Source organism: Podarcis pityusensis (assembly GCF_964106645.2).
Source record: "Podarcis pityusensis genome assembly, chromosome: 3".
Taxonomy (NCBI): Eukaryota; Metazoa; Chordata; class Lepidosauria; order Squamata; family Lacertidae; genus Podarcis; species Podarcis pityusensis.
In genome coordinates, this window is record NC_138026.1 from 33076451 (window position 1) to 33090654 (window position 14204).

Consider the following 14204-nt stretch of genomic DNA (forward strand, 5'->3'; position numbering starts at 1 on the left):
AGTCATCACAAGGTTACCAGTCCTTTTAAATGTAGTATTATGTATAAATCTAAAGTGGAAGTTGCATCAGTCAAGTGCAGCGGTGATCACAAATAAAGCGCCACAAGTGATGCACCCTTCATTGGGTTGCATGCTTTAAAAATTAAACTCCTTCCTCACTTTATCTCCATAAAGGCGGGAAAGCTACTTGTATAGAAGGAACAGAAACACTGGTATTTCCTTGATTGCATGAAGTGTGTGCTATGCAGGTGTGAAATCATAACAGATGAAGAAGGTAGCCCCCCCCCCAATAATATAGACAACCAACTAATCATATCAAATTGTGGCTCCTTGAGGATTATTAATAAGCATGCTGGACAAAGTGCAAGCTAAACAAACATGCAACAAAAACAATCTCAGACATTCTAGAGTCTGCTGTAGTCCATTTAATGTTCTGTGTGTATGTATGTGTGATATTTATATATATTTTAAGTGAAAAATAATTTTCTAAATGTTTATTCTTTTGTTGTTGTTGCTAACACAAATAAAGGACAATATACCTTTAGGTTCTAAATAGGGTGAGGATTGATGGAATAATGCCTTTAAAGTGTAAACCGCTACGGTGGGAAGGAAAATACAATTAAAAACACAATAGTATTAAGAAAGGACATAAATGAATGGGATTTTGGTTTGGGGTGTGGAATCTGCTATCTGATGCACTTTTACCTGGGAGTAATCCCAATCAACATAAGGGTTTGCTTCTGAGCAAACATGTATAGGATTGCACTGTGAAAATGTGATGAATTGCCCTAAAATGTAATTAAGCTTCAGTGCTGTGAAACCTGGATTAAGAGCAAATTATAAAACTGTTTTCTGGTTTATTTATCAGTTGTGTTCTTTTAGTGCTCAGAACACTTTTATCTACTCCTCCGAGAAGCCCAGAAAACTAGCAACAAGATGAGGAGTCACCAGATCTCCACCCAGCACATTATGTGCACATGGCTATGACTCCTTCTAGAATAAGGTCAGGTCATAGTCATCTATGGGCAAGCAAGCAGATGTCAACTGGATTTCAATATACGTATATACATTCCCATTTCTAGCAGACAAAAAACTTTTGTTTATATAGCAGAGAAACATATTTATGTACAATATTGGGTTTAAAAATAAAATTCCAAAAGGGTTCTTAGAGTCTACAAACTGGAACTTTACCCTGGAACAAGGAAGGAAGGAGAGCAGTAATGAGTGCTTGCATGAATGTGTATTGCTCTGGTGCAAGACAGAAGAAAATTGCTCAGCTTTACAGATGAGCAATTCACATCTGCTTCTGTGACCACATTCCACATGGGTGCACTTGCACAAGTATGAAAATGAATAGCAATTTTGTCTATTCTCTTTTTTTTTTATAATAATATTTATTAAAGTTTCAAAAAATACGTGAAAATACAGAATAAAGAAAAAAGTATAAAATTTTAAGATATAACAAAAAAGTAGAAAATAAGAAAAAACATACAAAATAAAACAGTTAAAAGCACAATAATTTTCCATAACCTATCTTCCTTGCTCTTATTTCCCCGGACCTCCTCATACCTCCCTTCTTTGTATTCCAGTTCAGTTTGTTGGTTCAGCAAATCCTTACCATAAATCTTTTACCCAATTGTTAACCTTTTTTTTTTTTTCATATCTCTTAAAAGCATTACAGCTAAAAACCTCTTAGTTTCTATCCGACATCCTTCTAAAATTCCTTAATTTTACAATATTTCTGTAAATAGTCTTTAAATTTCTTCCAGTCTTCTTTCACCGACTCTTCTCCCTGGTCTCGGATTCTGCCAGTCATTTCCGCCAATTCCATGTAGTCAATCACCTTCATCTGCCATTCTTCCAAAGTGGGTAGATCTTGTGTCTTCCAATACTTTGCGATAAGTATTCTTGCTGCTGTTGTAGCATACATGAAAAAGGTTCTGTCCTTCTTTGGCACCAGTTGGCCGACGATGCCCAAAAGAAAGGCCTCTGGTTTCTTCAGAAAGGTATATTTAAATACCTTTTTCAGTTCATTATATATCATTTCCCAGAAAGCCTTGATCTTTGGGCATGTCCACCAAAGGTGAAAGAATGTACCTTCAATTTCTTTACATTTCCAACATTTATTATCGGGCAAATGATAAATTTTTGCAAGCTTGACTGGGGTCATGTACCACCTGTATATCATTTTCATAATATTCTCTCTTAAGGCATTACATGCCGTAAACTTCATACCTGTGGTCCATAACTGTTCCCAGTCAGCGAACATAATATTATGTCCAACATCTTGTGCCCATTTAATCATAGCAGATTTCACCGTTTCATCCTGAGTATTCCATTTCAACAGCAAGTTATACATTCTTGACAAATTTTTAGTTTTGGGTTCTAACAATTCTGTTTCTAATTTTGACTTTTCCACTTGGAAGCCTATTTTCTTATCCAAATTATATGCCTCCGTTATCTGATAGTAATGAAGCCAATCTCTCACTTTATTTTTTAATTTTTCAAAACTCTGCAATCTCAATTTATCTCCTTCTTGCTCCAAAATTTCCCAATATGTCGGCCATTTGGCCTCCATATTGAGCCTTTTCAGAGCTTTTGCTTCCATTGGTGACAGCCACCTTGGGGTTTTATTTTCCAATAAGTCTTTGTATCTTATCCAAACATTAAACAATGCTTTCCTAACAATATGGTTTTTGAATGCTTTGTGTGCTTTGACCTTATCATACCATAAGTATGCATGCCATCCAAATACATTGTTAAAACCTTCTAAATCCAAAATGTCTGTGTTTTCAAGAAGTAGTCATTCTTTCAGCCAGCAAAAAGCTGCTGATTCATAATAAAGTTTAAGGTCTGGCAGGGCAAATCCACCTCTTTCCTTGGCATCAGTTAATATCTTAAATTTTATTCTGGGCTTCTTGCCCTGCCAGACAAATCTAGAAATATCTCTCTGCCACTTCTTGAAACAGTCCATCTTATCTACAATTTGTAATGTCTGAAACAAAAACAACATTCTAGGCAATACATTAATCTTTATCACAGCAATACGACCCAGCAGCGAGAGTTTCAAATTTGACCAAATTTCTAAATCTTTTTTCACTTCCGTCCAACATTTTTTGTAATTATCTTTAAATAAGTTCCCATTTTTGGCTGTCATATTAATCCCCAAGTATTTCACTTTCTTTACCACATTCAATCCTGTCTCATTCTGAAACCTCTCTCTTTCAATCGGTGTTAAATTTTTCTCTAAAACCTTAGTTTTTAACTTGTTCAATTTAAAACCTGCCACCTGACCAAATTCCTGAATTAATTCTAAAACTCTTTTAGTACTAGATTCTGGCTCCTGTAGCGTCAATACTAGATCATCTGCAAATGCTCTCAGTTTGTACTGTTTAGCTCCGACCTGTATGCCCTTAACCAACCGGTCCTTTCTAATCATGTTTAGCAAAACCTCCAGGACCGATATAAAAAGCAGTGGGGAAATTGGGCACCCCTGTCGTGTCCCTTTTTCTATCTTAAATTCTTCCGTGACCACATTATTTACAATTAATTTAGCTTTTTGTTCAGAGTATATTGCACCTATACCATTTTCAAAGCCTTGGCCTACCCCCATCCCATGCAAGTTCTTCTTCATAAAACTCCAAGAGATATTATCAAAAGCTTTCTCCGCGTCGACAAATATCAATACTGCTTTAGTGTTTATATTCACTTCTAGTTTTTCCAAAATATCAATTATATTCCTCAAATTATCGGACAAGTGTCTTCCCGGGAGAAAGCCCGCTTGGTCTTTATGAATCTCTTTCATCAATACTTTTTTCAATCTCTTGGCCAAAATGTCTGCAAAAATTTTGTAATCCACATTAAGTAGTGATATAGGGCGGTAGTTCTTAAGCTGAGTCTTTTCAGTCTCTGTTTTCGGTATAAGTGTGATATACGCCTCTTTCCACGATTCTGGTGCCCTTTTCCCCTCCAATATTTCATTGCAGACTTCCTTCAAAGGTTGCAATAACCACTCTTTCAGCGATCTATAGTATCTGGAAGTCAGCCCATCCGGTCCTGGAGATTTGCCCAGTTGCATATTTTGTATGGCACCTTCTACTTCCTGTTCAGATATTTTATAGTTCAGCATTAATTTACTTTCTTGAGAGATTTTTTGTAGGCCATTTGTCTTCAAAAATTGGTCTATATCCATTTCCTTCTGTGGCCCTTGTGTATATAATTGTTTAAAGTACCTCTGGAAGCAATTTCTGATCTCATTTGGATTATGTATACTCTTTCCTTCCACTTCTAGGTTTATAATGGTATTTAATTTTTGTCTTTTTTTCATTTGCCAGGCCAACAGTTTTCCACATTTATTAGCTGATTCAAATGTTTTTTGTCTCATTTGTTTGATTTTCCATTCTATTTCCTGATTCATCATTTCCATATATTGTACTTGATATAATTTTATTTCTCTCAAAATCTCCTGGGACTTTGGTTTTGCTCTCAATTTCTTCTCACCTTCTTTTATTTTTTCCAAGATTTTGTCTTTCTTTTCATTTTGACTTCTCTTCTTTATTGCATTCTGTTGTATCAAAAACCCTCTCATCACAGCTTTGCTTGCGTCCCAGATTACTCTTTTTTCTACATTAGTGTTCATGTTTATTTCAAAATAATCTCTCAAAGTTTTTTGGGCCTTTTTGTAAACTTCTTCATCTCTAAATAAGGTGTCATTCATCCTCCATCTAAAGGATCCGGTTGTTGTTTGTTTCATCTCCATCCTTACAGCGTTGTGGTCGGAACAAGTTTTTGGGCAGATTTCTACTTTCTTTATCTTTGGTGCCATTCCTCTAGTTATCCATATTTGGTCAATTCTAGTCCATGTCATCTTGGCTTCAGAAAAGAAGGTTCCTTCTCTTCCCAGGGGGTTCTTTAACCTCCAGATGTCCACTAAGTCCATATTGTCTATCATCTCAAAAAATGTTTTCGGTAGTCTACCATCCTTGGTGACTACCTGTCTTTGTGCCTTGTCCATATTTGTAGATACTACTCCATTCATGTCCCCCATCAAAATCAAATTGTAATCCAAATGATCCAGTAAAGTCTCATGCAACTTTTTATAGAATTCAGATTTCCCCTCGTTCGGTGCATAAATTCCCACAATTAAAAATTTCTCTCCTTGTAGTTGAATTTCAATTGCCAGAAATCTTCCTTGGTCATCTTTAAAAATAAGTTTCGGTAAAAGTCTCTCCTTTGCATAAATCACAACTCCTCTTTTTTTGACTTTGTCAGATGAAACAAACTCCTGTCCTAATCTCTTATTAATCAATAACTTCCTATGTGCCCTTGTTATATGTGTCTCTTGTAGGCAAATCAAGTCCAATTGTTCTTTTTTTAATAGATGAAACACACTTTTTCTTTTCCAAGGAGAATTCAAACCGTTACAATTCCAGCTTAATAGTTGCAGAGCCATGATGGGGGCTACTTCACTTTACCTCCAACTGCCCCGAGTGCCGATTCTTGTTCTGAGGGTAGTATCACTTTTTCTGGACCATGCAGTCCAAAGGATAAATTTGATATGTCTAGTATGCCTTTTGGTTCTTCTTCAGATTCCCCTTCTTTCAGTAGGTCTTCCTCGTGGTCTTTCAAGAATCTGTCTTTTTCCTCAATTGATTTTATTTTTATCTTTCTTCCTTTATATTTAAAGGACAGGCCTTGCGGAAATTCCCACCTGAAAAGAATTCTATTTCTTTTCAACAAAATCACTAGGTCTCCGTAATTAGACCTGAAGTCCAACAGATGCTTTGGGATGTCCTTAAAAATCACTAAACTTGAATCATCAATTTCCAAAGTTTTTTTATAGTGCAGATTCAGAATTTTATCTCTCTCTTCTTTTGTTCGAAAGGTAATCAAACAGTCTCTCACCTTGCCCTTACCTTGTCTTCTTCCGAGCCTAAATGCGTTCATGATCTTAAATTCTTCCTTCCCCAGGTCCAATTGCCAAAAATCTGTAAATTCCTGTGTAAGAAAATCAGCCAAATTATCTTTCTCCCATTCTGGAACAGCCCTGATTCTCAGATTTCTTTGTCTATCTTTTAATTCGATCATAGAAAATGTCACATCATGGTCCTCCAATTTCTTGTATACAGGTGGAATTTTCTCTTGAGTAGCAATTGCAATATCTTTTGCTTCCTCTGCAGTCTGTCGAATCGAGGCAGATTCCTGTAGTAATTTTTCAATAGTCTCTGTATTGGCATTCACCTTCTGTCCCAAGGTATTAATACTTGCAGTATTTAAATCAATTTTATTTGATGCTTCCACATCTTGTCTATTTGTCTCGACTACTTGTCTATTTGTTTCAGCTACTTGTCTATTTGTCTCAGTTACCTGTTTACTTAGGCTTTCCAAAGATTCATTAATTTTTGCCAGTGCCTGTGCCAAAACTTCTTCTGACGACATAACTTTTGGTTTAGACTGTGGGAGTGGGACCCCTGATGCTTCAGATGCTCCAGATGTTGAGCCCCTTCGCGGCAACGCAGTGTCTATCCGATAATGTCTGCCAGACCTAGTAGTTTTTTCCTGCGGTTCTAACTTCCCCTTATCATCTGCCATAACAGTCTCATAGAAATTCAAGGTCACTCCCACAGTCAGTCAGTTGTTTTGAAATAGAATGGAATTTTCCTCTTTGTAACTGTTGTTGTAACAATATCCAACCTCCTCTAGGGGGACACAGTAACAGTCAGAACTTGTAACTTTTGGAAACAAAAATAGTCTTTATAAGTCCCCCAATTTACTTTAAAAGTCCACAGTCTCAATGCACTTAAACAGTTACTTTCAAGCCAAAAGAGGTTCAGAAACACTGTATCCCTTTTGCAGAGTTGGCTGTCAGAAATAGACTTTCCACTATGCACCTTTATCTTAAGGCAGTCCGTTCCAAATCTTAAACTGTAAATTTTTCCTTCCTCTCCCCTTCTTTACTGCAGGGAAATTCAGCTCAGTCTTTTTCCCCCTCCTCTCCTGCAATCCGGAGGGGGAACCACTTTCAAGATGTTAGAATTTAGCTCTTTTTCAAGTAACTTTCTGAGTTTCCGCTTTAAAGTCTCTTTGCTTTGATCTATTTACAATTCAGGGAAGGCAGACTTCCTGGTTGTACCTTCCCCGCTCCGTGCCAAATTAACTTTTTTTTTCCCTTTAAGTCCAATTTAATCCTACTCACGGGTAGTTGTTTTCAGAATCCGATTATCCCAGGAAAAAGGCAGCGCTCTCCGGTAACAGCTTCGCGGCTTCGCTCCACGGAAGAAGCAATTTGCTCACAGCACCACGCCACCCCCGCTCCGCTCCGGAGCCCGTTGCCGAGCTCCTTTAGCAATTGGGGGGGCGCAAACGGTGCCCGCTGAGTCCCACGGTCACAGGCTTCACCCGCCTGTGATTTATTTGGGGGTTCCCGCTGCGCCGTAGCGACAGGACCCAAATTCCGTAAAGCCAGTTCTCTCCGAGTTAGAGAGAAGCAGCCATTACCGATGGCGCCACCTCCGGAAGTAATTTTGTCTATTCTCTTCCTCTTACAGCAGACAGTGGTCTTCTAGACCACAAGTGGGAAACTTCAAGTCAAGGGGCTATATGTGGTCCTCCAGCCACCCTGTCTGGCCAGTGGGAACTCCCTAGGCCATGTCCCCTCTCCAAACCATCACACTAATGCTTGATCACACTGAGGTCCTTTCCACATTATTTCAGTCCTCCTTTTCAACACAGAGATTGTTAGAAGAAACCAGCTGTTTACTCCAACACAGGGAATGCCAGATGCTCCTAGAAGCCCACACACAGGGCATGAAGGAGACAGCCCTCCAACAGCAACTGGTTACTCAGGTGAACTGGCTTTTGAGTAGAAGCTCCACCTCACATATAGTGAAGGTGCAACATGGTTGTCTGGACCTCAACTACCAAAGACCACTGCCAAAAATGTGTGAGTGGAATAGACCGGGGGATGATGAAGCTAACTTGAAAATGATTTTAAGGACAGGTTTACAGTGGTACCTCAGGTTACAAACGCTTCAGGTTACAGACGCTTCAGGTTACAGACTCTGCTAACCCAGAAACAGTGCTTCAGGTTAAGAACTTTGCTTTAGGATGAGAACAGAAATCGTGCAGCAGCGGGAGGCCCCATTAGCTAAAGTGGTACCTCAGGTTAAGAACAGTTTTAGGTTAAGAACGGACCTCCAGAACGAATTAAGTTCTTAACCCGAGGTACCACTGTACATATCTGCAAGCATGGCCAGTGGTCAGGGTGTATGGAACTTCTAGTTCAAGAGTATATGGAGCCACAATTTCCCCTTATCTGACCTAAAACATCACTGATTTTGTCTTGAATGCGTCTTTGAGGAAGATTGTTCCGTAACTTACCTAGGCTTAGGCATCTTTAGAAAATATAAATGATTTGGAATTGCCAGGGGATATAGAAATGAAAACTGATTTGTTGGCAGCCACATAGATGGATTATGAGAATGTGAAAAGTAGGAAATATGGTTAAATGAATATAATCAGGGTGAGGGAAGGCAGGCAATTTAATAGTAAATTATTTATGAGAAATGGAAGGCATTTATTGTTGTAATAACATAAAAGATACTATTCAATCTTGTATATGTTTGTTAAATATTGGATTGGACTATTTAAATGAACAATAAATACTTAAATGTATTTTTGTTCTCGCTTTCTCTTCCTTTTTATTTACTAATTAATTCTTTCCATTACTATTATAATTATCATTAGTTGCATGTGGTTATTTGCTTATGCTATTTTTTAATTAATTCTGCAATTTACTATAGATATTAAACTAAAATGTTATTAAAAGGCTGGAAAAGAAATGTTGAGTCTGTATTTCTTGAGTCTATGTTCTCAGGCTGTTTAAAAGAAGCCAAAACAGAGCAAACCTGCCAACAGAACAATGGTGACAGCAACAATAAGGAGCTGTTGGCAATGTTCAGTGGAGGAATCTAAATCCTCAGAGTGTCTCTTGGTTGAGAAATTAACTCTATGACATAAATGATTCAAGCATTTCTGGGATTTACCTACATTGTTGAAGGCACAAGCACACCTTTCTGTGGGTGGTGTCATGGGAAATTTAAGAGGGAATACAAGTTAGGCAAGAACTTTGTCCTCAACAAGAACAGAGTAGCAAAATTAAGTGCAGGGCCACCTAAGGACTAACCTAGATAATGACACCATCCAGAAAAGAAGGGATGCAGAATTTGCATTTTAACATTTTCATGTATTAAGGTCAAAAATATTTTTGAGTACGTACTGTATTTCAAGTGTAACAAAAACTGAACTTTAATCCCTAGCAGTTGAAAAATAGCAACACATTCCCACAACAAGCAGGATTTTATTCTTGCCTCTGAAGCATTGCAAATTGAAGTATGCTTATGTGTTGCTTTACTGGACAGTGTTCATGACACAGATAATGATTATACTTGTGTGGTTTTCCACATACACTGTTTGCCGATGTTTTTCTCAGCATGGAGGTAAAGTAATCTGAGCATGTTTAGTCTGTGAAATTAAAGGACAGCAAAAAAAGAGCGAGGACATATCCATTGCTCCATAACTACACCAGTTCATTATTTTCTTTCAGTATGCATGCATAACTATCCTAGAAAGAATAACTGATAATTTCTAGTGAAGCCCTTGGGTCCAGCTGTGTCTTATGATCTTCCAATTTCACCAAACATGACTGGTGAACTGAATTTTCAAAACTTATCATTCATTGCTTTTTGTATTTTTCCATCAGAGGTACAGTATGTTACAAAAGCCAAGCCTTCTGACAGTTAGAGGTAAATTACATAGTCCAGCAAGCAATGCCAACCCAGTTATTTACTTTGTAAAAAAAATAGCAAAAGACTAGAAGCCATGAATCTATGAAACAATTTTCATATACCTCAGTAAAGGGCTGTTCTGGAATAGGCAGTTTTTCAAACAAACACTTTTATATTGCTTTTCTACAATCCACATTGATGTGACAACTGTTTCAGCAATTCAACTTATGGTTGTGATGCATTGGAATAACTGGAACTTACATATATACAATGGTTTTAAGTTAAAATATGACTATATGAAACTACCTAATACTGAAGCCACTACCTTAAATGGAACCAGGTGATTACTCCATTTAGCTCAGTACTGCCTAGCACTGACTCCCCAAGACTGACGTCTTTCTAGCTATAATATCCGTGAGGTTTTTTTAACTGAAAGGCAAACAGAAGTACAGGATACGAGTCAAACTATGGCCAACTCAGTCATAAACCTGACTAGATGACTTTGGATCACTGACTACATCTCATCTTGAAGTTCCTCACAATGTATTAGGGGCCTAATGCGGGGAGAACATGTCCCGGTTTTCCTTTTTCCTCCCCTCCACGTCTCAGAGAACAATTAAAAGTGGTGGAGAGATCAGACCCCTCCTCCTTCAGCCCTTTTTGGAAACAGGAACCATTCCCCTCTCTGTCTGTCTCTTTCTCTGTGTATAGGTACAAAGATGGAGTCCTGTTTATACTGAAAATAAAATACCTGCACCAAATGAAGGAAGTGAAGCTGACATACCAAGCCCTTCCTATAATGCTGAAGGGAAATGCAACTAATCCACTTTAAATTCTTTAATTGCAATGCTTCAGCAGCCAGCAATTTATTTTAGGAAACGTGTGGTGTGTTTATTCCTTTATTGTAAACTGAGCCTTACTCTGCAAGCCTTTATGTGTCTACTCAGACTTAAGTCTTGTTGTATTCAAAGGAGCTTACTACACAGCCTTACACTGCAATCATAAGCATTTTTACTCAGTAGCAAGTCCTACTGATTTCAATACGATTTACTCTCAGAATGAGGCATCTAATCATAGCCTGCATTTTTATCAAGGCTTATAGTTTGATTAGGGTCTGTATTTTAAAATGAGCTTAAAGATTTTCAAATGTTTTATGCCAGGCAGAAGACCAGCTGCCTAAGTACTTTGGCAAGATGTTTATCCTCCTGGACAAGGGGGCCCCCTGATTTATAGCAGAAAACAATTCTCAAAGTCGTAAAAAGGGAATTACAGGCTGAGGGCAAGGTTACACCACCCTACATAATTAAGAGTTGGTAAATAGTAAAAACCATTAAACTTGAGCCATATCTTTCTAAGGTTAAAGGCCAAGAGCAACTGGCTGGAGAAGGAGAAGTGTAAACAGAAAAAGAGGCTTTTTCCTATTTTATTTTGAGGCTGTAAACTGATTCCTTCCTGTTACTTTGAGAAGGTTTATTCTTGTAAAAAGCTATCTATGATAATGTATGAAATATACTGGCTTAAATGTAATTATGCAAAGGATCTAGAAAGAAAGAAATGTTAAATTCTTATTTCATAGAGTCATATTGCTGTAGGAGACCAGAGGGGCAAATGAGCCCAGCCCCCTGCCAGACAGGAGACGCCATCGAGCACTCCTGATATATGGTTGTCAGGCCTTTGTTTAAAGACCTTCAAAAAGGAGATCTTTCATTGATGATGCATGAGAATGTGAACCCAAGATCTCTGACATCTGTTTAAGATAAAAATTTAAAATTATTAACCATCTGTTTTGGAGGGCAATAGGGCAAGGAGGGCAAGAGGTGAGCTGGTAATTAAGGTTCCTTGTTGAGACAAATGTAAGATATATGACTACTTATTTGTCATTTATAGATAGAAGAATATATAGCTTTTTGTATCCCATAAAAGGCAATAGGAAATGGGTGTATCTTTTAGGATTGGTTGTAGCAATCAGCCAATAGGAAATTTAACCAGGCTGATTGGACAGAGGCAGCCAAAGGAGGAGCAAGGGAGCTGGGCTGAGGGAATATAAGTGCTGGCCATAATGGCAGGAGACCAGGCCAGAGCTTGGTAACCATATACCACTGTGCCTCTCATTTATTTGTCTGACAAATAAATTATTATTTTAATTTCTCTATTGCTGCGTTGAATATTTCATTCCAGCTAAGCGTTAACCACAAGCAGGGTGCTACAAGAACATTCTCTAATGTATTTTTATTTATTATTATTATTATTAACCCCCACCTTTTCCTCTGACAGGGATTCAATGCAGCTTACAGCCACATTTTTATTTTGCTCCATTTATCTGTTGAAGGGGTTGTACATGATCCCTTCCCTCACACATTTGTCTCCAATCTTTCTACCCTAAAAGGCAAGATGGCCAGGGAAGATTCTCAGCAGGGCAGCCTGACTCACTGTTCTATTATAGTATAGAAATTCTAATTACAAAGGTTCACAGGTGTTTGTTTTTTTAATATGCTCCTTCCTCCTTGTGGATTTGAAAGACCCCAATATACCATAACTACAACTTGGGGTGGGTAGGGTTCATTCTTTAAAATAATGAGGTAGGCCGGGCTAGGCCTGTACTCCAGTCCTGCAGCTGTTAGTCAAGATGGCTTCCAAAACCCAGAAAGAAAGGGGGAAAAACCTTCTTTGTCTGCCTTTCTCCACAGCCCAGTCTGCAGAGAAGAGCTTGAAAACTTAAATGAATCTCCTTACAGAAACAAGTCTAATCAAGGAGTTACACAGGCACAGGTTTCCTTAAAAGATGAAAAATCCTAAATGGCAGTGTCTAGCAAAGAACTGGAACAGGGTCTCAATCTTCGTGTTTTGTTTGTTTTACATTTAGTGAAATAATAATAATAATAATAATGGCCAAACAGAATTAAAAGGGCACTTGCTGAAATCACAGGGTGGGGAAGATTCATGAGTGGGGGGGGGATTTCCCCCATACTTTATATGTTTAAAAATGTCCCGTAGTGGATAGAAGTCTTCCTTTACTGGTTTCCATTTTGCCTAAAGCTTGTTAAGTACACAAATATCCACGCATGTCACAAAAATGATGGCACTGAATTCAGTTTCCAGAAAGACAGTAGTTTCAGTCAATAAGAGCAAAAATATGGAAGTTTGAGGAACCTTAAACACTTATTCAATGATGCATTAACTATAGGGCAGCAAATAAACCCATAGTCTTTAGTTTTCCACTTCTGCCACAAGGCTTCTTACAAGGTTGTTGTTATGAGGATATTCATTCATTTAAGAGACTCCTCTATCACTTTTTAGGACAATTGCCTCACCAAGCAGTGTATAAATAAAACACATCAAAAGAATTAACATGACAATAAAAACACCATTCCATTTAAATTCCATTTTAGTAAGTCAAAACTTACTAAAACCAGCCCTGGGCAAATTGCTCGCAGTATCCAGCATCACAATTAAAACTCCAAATATATGCTTTCAAAATTTGTTTGAGATCAGAGAGAGCATCTGCATAACTTTTCCCATGACTGAATTGCATAAGCAGGAGAGGCAACTGCAGAGAAAACCCCATTTTTTTGTACCCAGCAGCCTAATAGGTTTCCTCGTGGACACCTCAACTGGGTCTTCAACGTAGATCTTAGGGTATCGCGAAACTGCTATGGATGCAGGCAATCTTTAAGATAACCTGGTCCCAAACCCTTTAATGAGGAAAGGTGCTGGGAGGAAAATCTTTCTATGTGCGCCATCTTGAGCCCCTTGAAGGAATGACATTTTGAAGGAATGACATTTTTTTCAGCACTGTAGTAGTCAAAGCCAGAAAAAAGGCTATCTGTGCGCGCGCACACACGAATATAGTGAGATATTTTTGTTTGCGGATTTTATCTTCTCATACACTTGTTAAAATTCTAACAATCTGAGGACTTTCCGATTTTTAGTTGCATGGCACACACACACACAAACCCCAATGCAAATATGCAGACATGCTATTATTATTTCATCCATTCCCGCCCCTTTCCTCCAAGGAGCTCAAATGGTTCCCCTCTTCATTGCAACTTCACCACAACCCTGCGAGGTAGGTTAGGCTTAGAGACTGTGACTAGCCCAAGGTTATGAATTCCTATTAGCCTTAGGTCCTTAACCCGAGCCTGTATCAGAAATTTATTACAGCACGGCAAACTTTCGCAAACTCATCGAGTCCACTTCGTCAGGTGAAGCGCCACCCTCCCTTTCCTGCCGCTTCGTGCACCGGCTTTGATGACCGCACTTAAAAGCTCATGCCCGTAAGAAATCCTTTAGTTCAAGATACAAGATGGCAAGCCTCCTTTATGCTTTAGGGCGATTAGTAGGCGCTTCCTTCAGGGGAGGGAAACGCTGCTATTGCAACAGCAGAGGAAACCATTCATTTTTTATTTTTTTTTTAAGATT

The 14204-nt window shown here is 38.3% G+C and overlaps 1 long non-coding RNA gene across 1 annotated transcript in view; it reads left to right on the top strand.

Annotated features, from left to right (window-relative positions):
- LOC308472839 overlaps nucleotides 1-8738 on the top strand; it is a 41393-nt gene extending 32655 nt beyond the window's left edge. The window contains exon 4 of the long non-coding RNA XR_013983760.1: nucleotides 7732-8738. This is a non-coding gene — a long non-coding RNA (uncharacterized lncRNA). The remainder of the gene's footprint in view (nucleotides 1-7731) is intronic.
- The last annotated feature ends 5466 nt before the right edge of the window (nucleotides 8739-14204 follow it).